We start from the raw sequence: 5,484 nt of genomic DNA, 5'->3' as shown, positions 1-5,484 counted from the left end.
TGAACATATATATTCTCATGCATCTAAAGACTAAATTTTTTATATATACCAAAAGAACAGAATATTGAGTTCTTCTGCAGGAAATGCTCTACTAAAAATTTCCTGAACGTGTATAGGCTCAAGAAGAATGATGATACCATGGCATAGGGTCAACAGCAAGTGCATGAAGTGACTATAAATATCTTTAGGAGCCTTATTGGAATAAGAGAGCCTGTTTGTCATATCAATTCCTTATTGGTTAGTCGCTTTTAATCTCAGTAGATCTTATTGGTTAGTCGCTTTTAATAATAATATCACACAACATTCTTATTAATTGCCTTCTTAAGAGGTAAAAAGAAAATACGAGGTAAAAAGAAAATACATCTCATGTAGCCTTTAAGATTGATCTTAGAAAAGCTTTTTATTCCATTAGATAAGATTATCCATGACTTCTTGAGAATGTTGCTGGATTTTATTGTATTTTTTTAATGGATAATGCAATTTGTTACTACTCTCTAGTGTTTATTGTTTACGTTAATGACCAAGCAAACACCATCATTTCTACATAGAGGAGAATGTTGCCCATATTTGTTTTGGGTATGTTGATTCCATAAATACAATCAAGGTGTTAAATCTATTCTCTAATGGTGATGTCGAAGAGGTTTAAAATAATAATTTCAGCATTATGAGTATGAAGGAGGGCCCTCTTCTCATCTAAGCAACTGAAAAGTGAAAACTATGTTAATAAAATTGAGTTTGTTCAAATGTTCATGGGAATCATTAGTTATTAGGCACAACAAAGATGGGTAACATTCTTGATGTAAAATACATATAATGTTAGAATAGGGTGTTTTATTATTGATGAGATGTGGAAAGCACTATATTCGATTGTAATCCTCTCTTGGGAATGTGGAGTCGTATACACACAAGTGAGCAAAATTAGAGCTTGCGCCATGGTTGAAAGAACCCACAGACCTCCTTATCATTGCAGAAGACAATGTAAAACTGTCTTAATTTAATAATTAAGAATACATGATTATACAACATACAAATCAAAATAAACAAGGGAAACCTAAATTTCAGGTTAGGTTATCAAAATCATAGGCTCTGTTATTGAAATTTTCATATAATAAACATATTTAACTCAAACGACAATGGTTAATTAACAAAGTTTTAAGAACATAAAAGAGCTAAAATTTGGTCAACACATGAATGTAAGAACATCTGAATGCATTTGCGACGATGAAGAAACAATCGAATGCCAGAATCTCAGCTCTCAAATAGCTATCGGCAACGTACAGCACTGTAAACACTACAGAAAATAGAGTGTATCAGAGACTCTAAATTGTTGCCTTCAATCAAGATCCAATAACAATTTTAAATGTGGAAAAATCTGAATGCATTTGCGACTACTAATATTCAATCGAATGCCAGAATCTCAACTTCCAAATCCATATTGGCAACGTACAGCACTGTAAACACTATTGATTATAGAGTGTATCAGAGACTCTAAATTGTTGCCTTTTCTCAAGATCTGAATTACTTCAAAAATGTAATCAATGTAGAAACATCTGAATGCATTTGCGACGATGAAGAACAATCGAATGCCAGAATCTCAGCTTCCAAAATGATATCGGCAACGAAAAGCACTGATTACACTATAGAGAAAAGTGTATCAGAGACTCTAAATTGTTGCCTTATTACAATCATAATCACATTATAAAAGAAAATTAAACAGATTAAAAGCTCAGGTGTAATGATTAAGAATCAACAAACCCTGCGACGAGCCTTCATAGTTTGATGTTATAATTCAACACATCAGTAGAAAATCAGATCTGATAGGCCTCAGTAGATTAAGGATACATGGTTATCGTCAAAAGAAGCCATAGGCATTCAGATGGTACGGACAATATCATACATCACAGGCCGAAATGAATCATGAAAATGGATTTACATCTGAGATATAAGAGAGGAAGAGAGAGAACATAGAAGAAATGGTATGATACAAGAAAGGGGAGGAGGCGTGAATTTAAACACGAAGATGAGGTAACAAGAACCCTAATTTCCTCGGACAGCAGAGGCCGTTCATATGTGTTTATTGGGCCTAGGCCCATTATTTTTTTATAATTGATACTTCAATTATTTATTTTTTATTTATATATATCTAATTAAGTCTTATTTAAAATATGAGGTTGAATTCTTACCATTTTCTCTTATTATAAAAAATTAATACATTTTTATTATTTAAAAAGATGTGTGATTTATTTAAGTTCATTTTAAATTTAAGATTTTATAATTAGATGAGTTTATGAATAACTTTATCTCAAAATAAAATACAAGAAATATATATATATATAAATTTAGGAAAATATATATATATATATTAAAAATAGTACATGTATATTAAAAAATAATAAAAAATTGTTTGTTATATCTCATACGTGACATTAAGAAAGTCTTGAATTAAACACAAAGATGAAATAATAAGAATCCTTATTTCATAGGAAGTTATAATAATGAGTAGATAAGATATTGTGTGTTTGTGTTAATTATAAAATAGATAAATAAATGTTATAAATGAAAAATAAATTTTATAAAATTATATCAATCATAAATAAAATTATAAATAATTAAATAATTAAAAATACATTAGAACATTCTATATACCTTAAAATTTATCTTTCACGTTTTTTTTTTAATTTAGAATGTTAACACAATTTTCATAATTATAATATACTTTAATTTAATTTAAGATATTTTTAAAGAAAATCAATAATTGATGTCTTAACCCTGCTCTTATCATTTGAACTATCATAGTTAGTTTAGTTAAGTATTTTTTTAAGAATAAAATAACATATTTTAAATATAAAAGTAATCATTGTTTTTAACCTTGGACTTTGTACAACAACAAAAAAAACTTTTTTTAAAATCTCAAAATAAAAAGTTTCAGTTGATATGTCATATAAATATTACTACAAAGCCAAGAAAATTACAAAGAGATGCAATCAAAATTAGAGAGTCAAACAACTAGAAAACTAGTGTATAAAATTCAATCTACATTTCATAAAATTGAATAAGGAAATACCCAAAATGACTTAAATCTCATTTTGGTCTACAAAAGGAAATGCTAACCTGAAAATAGATATCCAACCATAAACAAAACAATTTCAGTTAATTATACTATTTCTTGATATAAACAATAAAGTTAGAGATTCAATACCATAATTATATATAGACTTGTAAACATAAATGAATATACAACAACAACAAAGAAAGATCTAATATACATTGTAAAAATGTATTCATGATAATTATCGTCGTTGTGGCGCTGGAACGTATCGCTTCATCTATTTTGGAATTAAGCCCTAAAATAGAAAAAAAAATTCCAAATTATTTTTATTCTATTTGTTGGTACTGGCCAATCAGTTGGTTTAAATGCAAATCATGATTGATCCAATCTAGAATCCAGTTTTCAATATTATCCATTCATCATTCTATTCTACAAATCAAATTGTGATGTCACATTTTTTTTTATCAAAACAGAAATCTTACCGTCGGTTTTCAGCAACTCAATCAATTTTCAAATCTAGAGACAAAGAGAAGCGACGGAAAGTCGAAGGAAGTGTGAATCTGTTGAATCTTATCGTTGCCTAACTGCGTGCATCCCGACCTACGATATAGCCGCGAAAACAAGCTTAGATACGATAGACTTGAAGTTGGAGGAATCGTCTTTAGAGAGAGAGGAGCGGGGGAAATGGTCTGCCTAGTACTTTTTTATCTAGTGGCACACTTCGTAATTTTTAACAATTACGGAGACTTAAATGTCTCAAAATTTATTCTACCCAAATAAACTTAACTATATTTCATACAGGTTTTTGGCCACTTTAATCAAAATAAACCAAATAAGCTTATATCACCATATCTTCTCCTTCAATTTCTTCATCCGCATATATACACCACCATAATGACCATTGTCATTTTAGTCTTATACCAACATATATTAATATCATATATACCTCCACCATTGTGGTAATCATTTTCAAATTCGCATTAGGAGAGATTCGAACTCATGGTCTCATATATGAAATGTAAACACTTTGACCGCTAGACCATTTATGATTGTTAATTTCAATTAAAAAATTTATGTATGCATATATATATATATATATTTTAGGTAAGCTTTTGACCATTTATTTTAAATAGGTGGTTATATATGTAAATTATAAAATATTTATTATTATTATTATTATTATTATTATGTATACATATAATTTGTTAGGATCTAGGTCGCGGCTGGAGGACCGGGGTTGGGTCGGTTAGCGCGTCTCACTCAAAGGTGGTGATTAATCCGGTTAGAGATTAATATCGGGGTTTCAATACTACACAAACTGTCACAAACCCTTGAACCAGGTTCAAGCGCGGAAGAGGTTTGTTTCAGGGTGAAGCAGCACACTCACGAGATAGGCAGAACCGGTTTTTGGATAAGACAGGTTTGGAAGTTGCTGGGTCGGTTTTGTAACTTGGTGATTCGGTTTAGGTAGTGTAGAGTCAGTCAAAGCGGTGTAGGTAGGTTAGTACAACTCGGTTATAAAGTAAATCAGGCGGAAAGTAAATAACAAGACATGTTTTTATGGATGTTCGGAGATAAAACTCCTACGTCACCCCTTCCTCTCGAAACCGCGAGAAGGATATTCACTAAGGAATACGAATACAATCCGATCGAGACTTATTTCCTGCTCGATAACACTCGTACAATTTTAACCGAAATTGTAGAATTACACTTCAACTTAGCACTTAAGCTTTCTAGAGATAGAACACACTCTTATCACTTGTAAATTAATTGTCCACTGTGTCCCGCATTTACTCCTCTTCAGCTGCTCCTTTTATAGGTGAAATATTTCGTTTCCTTGAATTTGATTGGTTGAGCAGAGGTTCAGTGATTCAGACCTAGCGGTCAACCTTTCAGACCTGGCGATCTGATCTTCCAGTATGTAGGACAAACCGGCTAGGTTTGTCTTTTACTCAATATGGTGACTGTCGGTTAGACAGTTGTCTGTACTTGGAAGAATGCCTTTCTGATTTATCCTGAAGTGGAAAGATCTTGTAGGAAGGTTTTCTGCAGCCTGTAGACTTTCCTCGGACTTGTATGAATATGGAAATGTTCAGTCTATTCCTTTGGTATCATTCTCAACAGATACCCGAAGTATCTTCTTATGCTGGTCGGTTATTTGTGTTAACCGGATAGCTTCCGGTTATTCCTTGGGCTTCTAAGTGACCGACTGTCTGGTGTTTCCGGCCTTTGGTTTTGACCGATCTTGCCTTCTTGTTCGGTCAGTTTTCTGGTCAGTTTTAGGTGTTTGACCGGTTGAGTTTCTTAACCGGCTCAGTGATCTGACCGGTCCGGTTCTTTGTCTGTTCCTGCATAGGAAGTTGATTTGTGTTAAGTTCTATTAACCGGTCTAATTTTATCTAACATAATTATTTATTAATATATAATTATACAAA

The 5,484-nt window shown here is 31.6% G+C and overlaps 1 long non-coding RNA gene and 1 other non-coding gene across 2 annotated transcripts; both read right to left on the bottom strand.

Annotated features, from left to right (window-relative positions):
• Positions 1-936: 936 nt before the first annotated feature.
• On the bottom strand, positions 937-1,969 carry LOC124942713. Its single transcript, XR_007099735.1, has 2 exons — positions 1,756-1,969; positions 937-1,291 (listed from the first exon to the last, which is right to left on the bottom strand). It is a non-coding gene; the product is annotated as an uncharacterized LOC124942713 (long non-coding RNA).
• LOC124944192 lies at positions 1,820-1,907 on the bottom strand. Its single transcript, XR_007099840.1, has one exon. It is a non-coding gene; the product is annotated as a small nucleolar RNA snoR117 (small nucleolar RNA).
• Positions 1,970-5,484: the final 3,515 nt, after the last annotated feature.

Source organism: Impatiens glandulifera, chromosome 6 (assembly GCF_907164915.1).
Source record: "Impatiens glandulifera chromosome 6, dImpGla2.1, whole genome shotgun sequence".
NCBI lineage: Eukaryota > Viridiplantae > Streptophyta > Magnoliopsida > Ericales > Balsaminaceae > Impatiens > Impatiens glandulifera.
Note: the sequence above shows the minus strand (reverse complement) of the source record. Positions and strands in the feature narration are given on the sequence as shown.